Source organism: Ylistrum balloti, unplaced genomic scaffold (genome assembly GCF_031769215.1).
Source record: "Ylistrum balloti isolate Yb309-2 unplaced genomic scaffold, AGI_CSIRO_Ybal_v1 Utg369658, whole genome shotgun sequence".
In the NCBI taxonomy this organism is placed as follows: domain Eukaryota; kingdom Metazoa; phylum Mollusca; class Bivalvia; order Pectinida; family Pectinidae; genus Ylistrum; species Ylistrum balloti.
The window spans coordinates 877,174-891,080 of record NW_026781910.1 but is presented as its reverse complement, the minus strand read 5'-3'; the positions used below and the strand labels follow the sequence as shown (position 1 = coordinate 891,080).

Here is a 13,907-nt window from a genome sequence, read left to right as displayed (position 1 = left end):
TTGTGTATATGATGGAATGTAATGCCGTAACTAGCCATGTGTTATGCACAGGTGACTTTCTATTCTGTGTATATATTGACAAATTTCTTCAAAAGAAGTGCCAATGTTTTGGCAAAAATTATTTTCGAGACAATGAATGACTTTTCCCTTGCTTTATGATTGAAGGAACTGGAAAATAATTTTGACTCAAACAGAAACTTAAGTGACTTCAAGAGAATGAGTTTCAGCTGTACTTGTTGTCATGATGGGCAGGTGTTATACGATATCTTTATACAGGGCAAACTGTCACCACAATAGAACTTTCATTAGTTTTGCTTTTTAAACCATAAAGTGAATATAACAGGTGGCCTAGTAAAATATTTACAGGTACGAAACTGATAAACAAGCTTGTTATTTGTTATTATAAGGCTAATTTAATATTGTTATGCAAGAGTGAAAACATGTCCTGTGTAAATGTTTCCTTCTATACCATATCAGGAACTGTCTAAAAATTGGTTTTAGTATACATGATGAGATTCGAGATGGCTCATGTACCCAATCTGAACTGAAATACATGTCTTTAACTAATGGTGCTTTGTTACATTATGTTTGGCTTGTTGGCTATTGCCATCATGCATTGTCCATCATCATGTACCGTTTGCTGAGCATAAACTTATTGAAAATGGATGGGGATGTTATGTAAGGGAAGACAACAAAGTGTTGTTGTTTTTCAGCCTTGCAAAAAATGCAATTTTAGCAGCCATGGTGGCCATTTTGTAGCTTGTTTACTCTATCATGGTTTCCCTAAAGAACACCTGTTTTAATCTTCTGATGACATTTAAACAGAGAGATTGGACTAAATCTTGCTTGAAATTATTTGGAAATACTTCTGACCAAGGGTTAATGTTATTAATCCAATAATTAATCCAGGATGGCTGTCATGCACGTCATCTAGAAAAACACATGTTTAAATTTCTTCTCATTGGCGCCATTCAGCTGAAAATTGGTGTTGTTAAGGGAGAGAAGCCATCAAAGTGCTGTTATTTTTTGGCCTTGTTGAATGTTCATTATGGCTGATACACTTCTTCCGAAGTTCCAACAGACAGACTGAGCTGAAACTTGCCTGAAATGGACCTGAGATTATCCTGACCAAGTGTTGTTATTTCAGAATGATTCAAAATGCAGTATGGCTGCTATCTTGAAAAACACATTTTAAATATCTTAAGTTCATCTCATGCCATTGACCTGAAAGTTTGTGGGAATGTTAAGAAACTGAAAGTCTGGATTTTGTTTTTACTTTATTGTTAAATATTGTGAATCTGAACTGTTTAATTGTTTAATTACTTATCTTAATTACCACTGCTGTGATATCATATATAAGTCTTTATAAAAGTCAGAAAACCATTAAGGCACATACATGGGCTTCTTGTTTGAATTTTGTACTTCGTCATAAACATCTTTTGACTACTTCAACGTTTTGTGTTAAGATGGCTTTATCTGTGCCAAACAATTCTGCCTGTATAGTATTAAGTGAATGCTGGAATGCAGAAGGTTTAGGTAAGTTGACATTGTTGCGTGCAGTAGAAAAACCTGGACAATCAAAGTTTTTTTTTTGATGAGAGAAGTGGTCGCATGTGTGTACATTGCTTCTTGAAAGAAGACGGAAGTTCTTTAGCTCATATTTAGACGTCAAGAAAAGTTAGTGTTGGCTTTGTCGACCTGTCTGCACAGCAGTAATCTAATTTATTTGTATGTGGTGGGTTGGCGACACGATGGAAGCCACTCCAGTATCAACACCACATCATTAGACTCCCAATGTCGTTCCACTTCTGAGTGATTTTAAGGTAATAAAATCTATTCTTAACGCTGAAAATCAAGTTACATGTTGCCTGTGTTGGGAAGAAGGCCTTGTCACCCATCATTTAGTGTCTATATATGGGAGAGATATTATTTTTCACCATTAGCTTTCTGTTTTAGTGATGAACAGGTCTTTTTGACGCTAACAACTGAGCTTATATACACTGAGCTGAGGATATAATGCCAACAATCAAAAATAATTTGATATCTTTGTCACATTTCAACTTCGGTTCCAGTTAATTAAATAATATATTTCACAAAGATAGTTCAATTAAAATTTAACAAATTGCATGTGGTTTTAGAGAAACAGGAGTGATATGATACTACAGCTTGTCAATGTTTCATTTAGCCACTGTAGCTACAGAAATTTTACATATACAATCAATAATTTGTGAAAGAATACTTCAGATACACCACTGAAGCACATCTTCAGTGTTATCAATTACATTTCTCCTGCTCAATGAGAATTCCTTGTCTTATTCTTGGGTTGAAACATGTTGGTTTCTCTTGCAGGGGTAATCCAGGATTATGCCAAGGGACCCTACCAACCTCTGATTTTTTTTTATTTTAATTTTACGTATGAACTTGTAATGACCTACCTTATTTTGACATTGACTTAAAATGACTGGAAAAGGATTACTGTCAGCACCTTGCATAATGTCGCTATACATTTAAAACATATATGTCAGAACATCAATTCAATAACATCACATGAGAAATTGAATTAGGTATGTCACGTCAACAATACAAATCATTATTAGAAAATGATAACAATATACTTACAAAAAGAAGCATAACAATGAAAGAAATTATCATTCAGTCCTATCTCAACCCATAGGGAAAGATTAATAAGTTGCTAAACACTCAAAATCTCACGTTTCTCACTTTCGAAATCCTGTAATGCTGAGATTTCCTTCCTCACCCCAGGGGATGAACAATTCTATTAATAAGCAGCAGGCAGTGGTGTCTGATAATTCACAGGGTAGAGGGGTTTTCCATTTCACTCCATTTGTAGAACAGCATGCCTGTTCACCAAAATTGATGTAGTGAAGTCTACACCCGATCAAAATTTCTGTAGAGAGTGTTTCTTGGATGACGTATTGTATAGAATTTTGAATAAAAAAAAAAGTGCTATATAATTTAAAGTCAATTAAAAAAGTTAGAACCATAAGTCTTCATGTTTGCCTTGTCACTGTTTTAAGTTGGTATCTAAACTACATAAAGAACATCCTCAGGTTCAAGAGACTTGCTGACATGATCTGTACTCTGGACTACAAGGCTTATCAAACAAAAGTTATCCATGGTTCTGAAATAAGCCACTCCCAGACTTGAATCAGGCAATTGTGCTGACACTCTCTGCCTTTTGTGCATCTAGCAGGATAAATATGGTGCTTGGCCATCAGGATGACAGATCTAGATGTCAGATATGTTGAAATTTCCCAGAAATATTTTATCAGTCAAGTAATCTTTTATAAATGTAATCTGCTTTTGATGCTATGATGTTTGATAATAATGATACCAAATAGAACCTTGACCAACATTCCAAGTTACTTTCTTGTGTGAATACTATATTTATTTGGATGAACGTCATACATCCACTTTCAAAAATCGTTAAACGTAAATAGGAATATTCTTGTGAAATCTCTGTTGTTATATAACTTTGCAACAAGGATATAATTAATTTGTCTACATAAATCCTCAGGGCTGTTCCAGACTGCCTCATAGCTGTTATGAATAATAATATCATAGCAGAGCTTTCATAGACGTTCAAAGCTCCCTGTGTCACAAGATAATAATGGAACATGAGATGTAATTTCCTGAGGTACATAATATCCATGCTTTTAATGAATATTGTGATGGTTATACTCAATTGAATTAAGCTTCTCAGAACAACATCTGATTTTCAGTTCAGTATAGCTTGTGATAAAGCTATTGAAAAAAGTTATCAAAACAGAGGGGGAAAAATATCACTTGTAAATCAAAAAGATTGGAGAGATGAACCAGTTTAGATGGCCATAAAAGTAACGCCAGGCCAAATGGTGCAGAGAAGTGTTAAGTGTATTCCAGGGTTATTTTAAAAGTGAGGGGATGACTTTGTGACAATCTTATGAATGTCATGAAAATTTAATTTCATTTTCATTTCAATGTACATCTTCAAAGCTGAAAATCAGAGAATTTGCCATTCTGTGTATTATCAGGTAGAGGCCATTTATTGGGAATATGTATTGCATCAATTTGTGTGGTCATCCAGCTGTCCTGAAGAGTCCGAGGACCATAGAGCTAATGGTCAGTATCATATGATCACAAGAGCATAATTGGTATGACAGGGAGCAAAATTAATGGACAAAGGTTAGAGTTGTATCCATAAGGAATTTCAGTGAGTTTGGTAAGTGGACAACGGTCAGTATTGTATTAGTATGGTTACTGAGGAATATCATAGAGACCAGTGAGTGGACACTGGAGAGTCTGATGACTGGACTCTGCTGAAGTATTATGTAAACAATAAGTGTTCATTCAGGTATAATAGAAAATGATTAAGTGACCAAACATTGGTCAGTATCGAAACATTAGTATGTGGTGAGGCGGTATAATAGAGAGCCAGACACTTCTGACAGAACATCAGGCAGAATGTTAGTGATAGGTGAATGGTCACTCACCAAAGATTACTGACTGATCAGGATCGTATCTACCAAAGTATCCTAGAATGACTCGGAAATGCCTGGTCTGATAAACAGGCCATTTTGTCTGGTAATACTAATCCTTTCCCCCGATATTGATTAATGCCTTTAAAAAACATCCACAGTGATGTGTTGATCAGGTGAAGATGGGTTAGGCAGGATCAGCTGCCGACCTATATATAGTACCAATCATCTATATAACAAGAGACATTCTCCTTTTCCTGAGCTCTTTTGTTAAATTGCCTTTTTTATCAAAAGATTCTCTGTGGAATCATAGTTCTGGCACGTTCCCCTGATAAATTGGTAACCATGTTTGTTCCTATATTGGGTAATCAAACATGATTATACTCACAGAGATGACACCCATTATCACTAACAGTAACAAGCACAGTTATACAGATGATGGTGTTCTTAAATCATAGTAAAAGATTTCACTGGTAATTTGGTGAAAGTATGATTCACTGGTCAGGGCTCTCACACCCCATTTTGGGACTGGGGCCCGCGCCCCTCAAAATTGGGGAAAAATAGCAGCGCTTTCCTTAGAATTGGGAGAACTTGGTGTCTAAATTGGGAAAAACGATACTGTTTTGCATTGGGATTCGGCCCGAAATCTGGCAGATCGAGAGCCCTGCTGGTAATTTGGTGAAAGTATGGTTCAGTGTTGGTGTGGTGAAAGTATGGTTCACTGGTGATTTGGTGAAAGTATGGTTCGGTGTTGATGTGGTGAAAGTATGATTCACTGGTGATTTGGTGAAAGTATGGTTCACTGGTGATTTGGTGAAAGTATGGTTCACTGGTGATTTGGTGAAAGTATGGTTCACTGGTGATTTGGTAAAAGTATGGTTCACTGGTGATTTGGTAAAAGTATGGTTCACTGGTGAAAGTATGGTTCACTGGTGATTTGGTGAAAGTATGATTCACTGGTGATTTAGTAAAAGTATGGTTCACTGGTGATTTGGTAAAAGTATGGTTCACTGGTGATTTGGTGAAAGTATGGTTCACTGGTGATTTAGTAAAAGTATGATTCACTGGTGATGTGGTGAAAGTATGGTTCACTGGTGATTTGGTGAAAGTATGATTCACTGGTGATTTAGTAAAAGTATGGTTCACTGGTGATTTGGTAAAAGTATGGTTCACTGGTGATTTGGTGAAAGTATGATTCACTGGTGATTTGGTAAAAGTATGATTCACTGGTGATTTAGTAAAAGTATGATTCACTGGGGATTTGGTGAAAGTATGATTTCAACGGGATTATGGAGATATTTTACTGGATATTTGTGACTCCACATGGGATGTGGTGATGGGTGATTCCACTTTGTATGTAAGCATGATTCCATTGTATCCCAAAGTGCCTCTAGTGAGATATCTCTATATCTCAGCTATATACAACTATGTGACAACAGGATTAGTAAGGACATGCCCAGTTAGTAGTATAGTATACTCAAAATAACAATTGTTTTGTAAAACACTCCAGAAGAAAAAAACTTTTGGAAAAGAGCTTTTGTCTAGGCATCCCATCAGCTGGTAAAGTATACACATTAAAGAATATACATTATAGCATTATAAAGAGAAAAATCAAACCTCTTATTAAAATCGTGATTCATGAAAAAAATGGTAGCAACTATGTTAGGTATGATTCGATATAACTACCATGTTGCAGTAGTTTGGGATAGCAATATATAAGAATCAAAACCTAGAATCTATAGGAAAGAGCTACTGAGCCTGTGTAGGTTTATAGCAAGTTAAATGATAGAACACGAGTGATGTGAACTTGCCCCTCTTTGACAAGATAAGTTCCTAACCCAATCAATGGCTGCCAGTATTAGGGCAGAGTTTTAAAATTTATTTCTGTGTACAGGCATATTTTCTAGCTTCCAAAAGGGGATCTGTAATCTTGCAAGATTTTGTATAAATGGTGACCTTTGTATAAAGATGCTGTTTTATATAAAGATTTATTAGAGCCGAATTGACCAAATTAGGTAGAAAATGTCACGGGTCCTGAGACATGATTTTGGTCGATATGGCTCCTGTGTGCTACACCTCTCTTGATTAGATCAGTGAGATGTACCGTAATCCTTCTATGGACTACTCAAGCATTACTTGTTCTCTTTCTACTGGGCGGTTTAATGAAACCAAAGTAGTTCTAAAAGTCTATGCATTTCTGAATTTACTAGGTAACCATACAGACAGAAAGATTCCATGTAACCATACAGATCTTCTAGGGAAAGTTTCCATATAACTATACAGACCTTCTAGGGAAAGATTCCATATGAACCATTCAGACCTTCTAGGGAAAGATCCCATGTAACCATACAGACCTCCTAGGGAAAGATCCCATGTAGCCATACAGACCTTCTAGGGAAAGATCCCATGTAACCATACAGACCTTCTAGGGAAAGATTCCATGTAACCATTCAGACCTTCTAGGGAAAGATCCCATGTAACCATACAGATCTTCTAGGGAAAGATCCCATGTAACCATACAGATCTTCTAGGGAAAGATTCCATATAACCATGCAGGTCTTTTAGGGAAAGATTCCATGTAACCATACAGATCTTCTAGGGAAAGATCCCATGTAACCATACAGACCTTCTAGGGAAAGATCCCATGTAACCATACAGACCTTCTAGGGAAAGATTCCATGTAACCATACAGACCTTCTAGGGAAAGATCCCATGTAACCATACAGATCTTCTAGGGAAAGATTCCATGTAACCATACAGATCGTCTAGGGAAAGATCCCATGTAACCATACAGACCTTCTAGGGAAAGATTCTATATAACCATGCAGGTCTTTTAGGGAAAGATTCCATGTAACCATACAGATCTTCTAGGGAAAGATCCCATGTAACCATACAGATCTTCTAGGGAAAGATTCCATGTAACCATACAGACCTTTTGAGGGAAAGATTCCATTTAATGACACAGACCTTCTCACCCTTTATTAGTAAAGGCCCTTTGTTTGATGTTGCTGTGTTTCAGTAAAGGCCCTTTGTTTGATGTTGCTGTGTTTCAGTATAGGCTTTCTGTAGGTTGTTTCTGTGTTTCAGTATAGGCTTTCTGTAGGTTGTTTCTGTGTTTCAGTATAGGCTTTCTGTAGATTGTTTGTGTGTTTCAGTATAGGCTTTCTGTAGGTTGTTTGTGTGTTTCATTATAGGCTTTCTGTAGGTTGTTTCTGTGTTTCAGTATAGGCTTTCTGTAGGTTGTTGCTGTGTTTCAGTATAGGCTTTCTGTAGGTTGTTGCTGTGTTTCAGTATAGGCTTTCTGTAGGTTGTTGCTGTGTTTCAGTATAGGTTTTCTGTAGGTTGTTTCTGTGTTTCAGTATAGGTTTTCTGTAGGTTGTTTCTGTGTTTCAGTATAGGCTTTCTGTAGGTTGTTTCTGTGTTTCAGTATAGGCTTTCTGTAGGTTGTTGCTGTGTTTCAGTATAGGCTTTCTGTAGGTTGTTTCTGTGTTTCAGTATAGGCTTTCTGTAGGTTGTTGCTGTGTTTCAGTATAGGCTTTCTGTAGGTTGTTGCTGTGTTTCAGTATAGGCTTTCTGTAGGTTGTTAGGGAGAAGTTGAAGTTTACTGTATTTTTTGTAGAAAAATGTTTCACTAGGCCTTCTGTTCTCTGTTTTAGTGTTTAATTAGGCCTTCTATGGCCTGTTTTAATATTTTATGAGCCTTTTGTTGACTAAGATTAAGTGTTCTGTGCACATTTTTACTATTAGAATCTTCTGTAGACAATTCAGTGTTGTAACTGACCAGCTGTTATGCATTTTATGCTACCTTAGGGTAACTATGATGACAAAAGCCTTTTGTTGTTTATAACAGTGTTATAAGCTTTCTAAAAACTGATGGTGTGGCTTCCCTTTGCTATAAACAGCTAATATATATCTATTGCTGTTCAGTCTTTCTTAATGCTGTTCCTTAATTTCACCTCGAAGAATGGTGTGTGTTCTACTACAGTTCATACTGAGGACATACATACCTGGTGTGTGTTATACTACAGTTCATACTGAGGACATACATACCTGGTGTGTGTTATACTACAGTTCATACTGAGGACATACATACCTGGTGTGTGTTATACTACAGTTCATACTGAGGACATACATACCTGGTGTGTGTTATACTACTGTTCATACTGAGGACATACTGAGGACATACATACCGGGTGTGTGTTATACTACAGTTCATACTGAGGACATACTGAGGACATACATACCGGGTGTGTGTTATACTACTGTTCATACTGAGGACATACTGAGGACATACATACCGGATGTGTGTTATACTACTGGTCATACTGAGGACATACTGAGGACATACATACCTGGTGTGTGTTATATTACAGTTCATACTGAGGACATACAGATGACATACATACCTAGTGTGTGTTATACTGCTGTTCATACTGAGGACATACTGAGGACTTACATACCTAGTGTGTGTTATACTACTGTTCATACTGAGAACATACTGAGGACATACATACTGGGTGTGTGTTATATTACAGTTCATACTGAGGACATACTGGGGACATACATACCTAGTGTGTGTTATACTACTGTTCATACTGAGGACATACATACCAGGTGTGTGTTATACTACTGTTCATACTGAGGACATACTGAGGACATATATCCCTGTTTGTATTATACTACAGTTCATACAGAGGACATACTGAGGACATACTGAGGACATATATCCCTGTTTGTATTATACTACAGTTCATACTGAGGACATACTGAGGACATACTGAGGACATATATCCCTGTTTGTATTATACTACAGTTCATACTGAGGACATACTGAGGACATATATCCCTGTTTGTATTATACAACAGTTCATTTAGCTAAACAGTTTGCAATTGGTTTTTATATTGAATTTGATCCGACACTTTGACACATCACATCTTACTTGCATTTCGTCTTGTTTTTACAACCTTTCATTCTCTATAAATAGATACAACATTAATTTCTTTGTGACATAGATGTGGAACAACAGATTACATGTGATTGACCTCCAACAACATTCACGTACATGAGATGTACATCTGAACCAAATGTCTCTCATTAATGGGATCACGCACCCAAACGTATTGAGTTGATACCTGACAGTTACATTTAACATAGAGAAACCATAGTTCAGACATGGTAATCAACAACCAGCATTATGAACATTACCTTTATTAGGAAGTAGATTTCGAATAAGTTGTCTCCGACTTAAAAACTCAAACATCATGTATTTTGTTCTTATTATAATTACTTTGTTATACATTGCTTACCAGGTCTGTGGTGAAAGGTCAAGGTCACCAATACCAGAAACAGAAAATATCAAGACGAAGGTCATCATGACCATAAACTCCATTTGACAAAAAAAAACCACATGAAATGTGTCTCTACATGAATTTTTTTTTCTGAAATGAACAGTTTGTTATTAGAAAAAATGTTCTTCACTTTTTCATTTCTGTAATGTTTGTCAGAATGCTGATTGCTGCCTGACTATTTCATTCTTTATCTTCTGAAGCTGATTGTGATTGTTTTAGAATCAGATGTGCATTGTGCATATTTTTCTTGATGGAGTTAGAGAACATTAAGGGGCATTAAGAGACATCATTAAGGGGCAATAAGAGACAACATTAAGGGGCAATAGGAGACAACATTAAGGGGCAATATCAAGAGGCAAAGGGAGACAACATTAAGGGGCAATAGAGAAAATATCAAGGGACAATATGAAGAGGCAAGGGGAGACAACGGTAAGGGGCAATCGGAGACAACGTTAATTGGCAATAATTTTCTTGATGGAGTTAGAGAACATTAAGGGGCAATAAGAGACAACATTAAGGGGCAATAAGAGACAAGATGAAAGGGCAATGGGAGACAATATCAAGGGACAATATTAAGAGGCAAGGGGAAACAACATTAAGGGGCAAAGGGAGACAACATTAAGGGACAATATTAAGGGGCAAAGGGAGACAACATTAAGGGACAATATTAAAGGGCAAAGGGAAACAACTTTAAAGGGTAATGGAAAACAACATTAAGGGACAATATTAAGGGGCAAAGGGAGACAACATTAAGGGACAATATTAAAGGCCAAAGGGAAACAACATTAAGGGGAAATGGAAAACAACATTAAGGGACAATGTTAAGGGGCCAACGGAGACAACATTAAGGGACAATATTAAAGGGCAAAGGGAAACAACATTAAGGGGTATAGGAAAACAACATTAAGGGACAATATTAAGGGGCAAAGGGAGACAAAATTAAGGGACAATATTAAGGGGCAAAGGGAGACAACATTAAGGGGTAATGGAAAACAACATTAAGGGACAATATTAAGGGGCAAACGGAGACAACATTAAGGGACAATATTAAAGGGCAAAGGGAAACAACATTAAGGGGCAAGGGGAGATAACATTAAGGGGCAATTGGAGACAACATTAAGGGGCAAGGGGAGACAACATTAAGGGTCAAAATTAAGGGGCAAAGGGAGACAACATTAAGGGGCAATTGGAGACAAAATTAAGGGGCAAGGGGAGGCAATCTACACACTTTCAAAAAGAGATAAATTAGATGTTGCGCCTTAAAATTGTTTTATTATTGTATGAAGTAAAAGATTACTTCTAGATTTCTTAGACTTTATTAGAGCTCTAGATATATAAATAAAGACCAAATTAGAATCCCTTAGGATTCATTACCATGATTAGAAATTTAGATTCTAGACATATCTTAGGCATCTTGTCTTAATAATTGATAATAATATTACAAGAAATTGTTCATATTAAAAAATAAAGAGCTAAAATAAAAAAATGTTGATATAAGAAAATTCAAAACATACAACAGTTGATACAGACATACATTTTCTGGAGGGATAAAGTCTGATATTGATGCACATTTCTAATTACAGCATCCTCTCAGACAGTATTATCAATGTACACGCTTAAAGGATGCAGACACCAGTGTGGGCCAATGGAGTCCAATAAAACTTTGGTGCTATAGTTGGAAAGCTCTGATTATTAGAAGCCCACATAAAGTTTAATACCAATCACAGCGGTTAGGTCCTTATTGGTGTGAGATGTATAGAGATTGCTGCAGGATTAGTGTGTATTAAGTCAGCTAGGTGTATATTTGGCTGTTAAAAGTTCTGTAGTCCTTATAAAGCCTGTTAACTTCCTGGACAGTTTTAAACCTAAAGAGAGTTGGATGGAGTTGATAAACAGAATAATTTGAACCTGGGAAGGAGGAGAGGGGAGTGAGGGTTCTCCCTGTATCCTCAGATGAATCTGATCACAGGTGACAGAATTAAGTTTTATTTTAATGTTCTGATCACATATTCAGAATCATGATATAGACAAGTACATTGAGCAGTTGTCAGCCAAAGTGTGCAAAAAGAAATGACCTTGACCTTTATTTGATATTGAAAAAAAAATCCATAATGAATTCACTGCTAATATGTCTTTTTGCTACTAGCTTGATGTGATTGTAAAATGTCTGTTCCAAATCTTGTAGATCCTTATAAATTTAAGAAATTGTTGTCTTTCAGAACAGGATGTTTCTGTTGGTAACTTTACCTATGTTTAGTCTGGAGAGTGTTAAGTGTTTGAAATAAGTTTTACAAAGTTTGGTTTAGACCTACTATAAAGGACAATAAACAGGTGATTGATTCAAGCCCATTATGACTTTAGATATAAAGATTCTCATGATATAACTGTTAAAATAATATCATTTGTGATTCTTCAGTTATGTAAAGTATACAGGCTGTAATAGTGAGAACCCAGCCTGAATCAAAGTAACTTTTACTTTATATACTTCTGTCCATGTTGCAGGGAAACCATTCTATACATAGATTTAAGCTTCCTTTTAGGGAATTGATGTTGCAACACTTTTGGTCTTCCCATCAGGAAAGTTAGCATCAACACAGAGCCCCATTCTCACAGGAAAGTGATCTGAGCCCCTGAGAGTTAATTTGAAGGGTAAACCTTAAAAACACATGGAGTTGTCTGGTTGCGGTTTGAGACCATTGCATGCCTGCCTGGGTGTTTGTCAGGCCAAACAGAGAAATGAATGATCCTTATTCACCAATTAATAAAACCATGTTTGATCCCCAATTAGTTCAGAAATGTGAGATGAGCTATTGTTCTTCAGCATGGAAAACGGTATTGGTTTCGTGTGACGGAAAGCTATATGTTTCATGTGACAGAGGGCATTTGAGACTTGTCGCTATCAGTGACTGATTGTAGTTGCTGGCGAGGAAGCTGAACACTGAAGGATCCATCCAGACAAACTGCTGTCAGCTTTATATAATGCTTTCACAAGTTACTGTGAATTACCTTCTCAAATTTTGTCTCGTCCTTAGTCTTTTCCTGATTTCTCTTCGCCATTGACTCAGTAGTCTTCTCAGTGACAGGCTCTATTGGAATATTGATATGGCAGCTTATGGGCTGAATGGTAGAATATGTTTATAAGCTGTATGTGCTGTCAAAACTGTGCTTCCCATCAGTTACTGGTAGATGAAGTCAGTGAAGTTGACTCTGAGACCAGAGATTTCTGTCATTTTAATTAGGTTGTTTCAAACATGCCTCACTTTATATTGTTGTTTTGGGGTTTTGGTTGTTTTTTTTTATCGACATCTCTGATATCTAATTCCAGGTAACGCTATAATTTCTGTGCTGTAGGTAGAAAACTAATCTGGTACACTGTATATACCGTATCATTTAAGGGTATATGTATTACCAGACTGACTTACATAACTACTTTTTTTAAAGAATTCCATATATAAAGATAACACAAAAAATAGTTGCATTATCTGGCTGTAACAGTTTGGTAATATCATGATGATAATTATTGGAAGTAAGAATAACATTTTTGCTGACGCTTCATTGATTTAGGAAATTCAGGACCATCATGTAAATAAAAGGTCTGATTAGTACAGGTACAATGATATGATCTGATATACATCTCACAATCTCAATTCAGCAACATTTACAGAGATGACACAGATTTGAAACTAGATATCTAATGACATTAAATGTTTAGTAAAGTGAAACAGAGCTGAACCTAGAGACCTCACGACCTGTAATGTCTTGTAAGGTGACACAGATCTGAACCTAGAGACCTAACGACCTGTAATGTCTAGTAAGGTGACACAGATCTGAACCTAGAGACCTAACGACCTGTAATGTCTTGTAAGGTGACACAGATCTGAACCTAGAGACCTAACGACCTGTAATGTCTTGTAAGATGACACAGATCTGAACCTAGAGACATAACAACCTGTAATGACCAGTAGGGTGACACAGAGCTGAACCTAGAGACCTAATGACATGTAATGTTTAGTAAGGTGAAACAGAGCTGAATCTAGAGACCTCACGACCTGTAATGTCTTGTAAGGTGACACAGATCTG

General features: G+C 36.5%; 1 protein-coding gene across 1 annotated transcript in view; it reads left to right on the top strand.

Moving 5' to 3' along the window:
- Nucleotides 1-13,907, top strand: part of LOC132557977 (synaptotagmin-6-like) — a 118,806-nt gene that overhangs the window by 80,096 nt on the left and 24,803 nt on the right. The window lies entirely within an intron of this gene.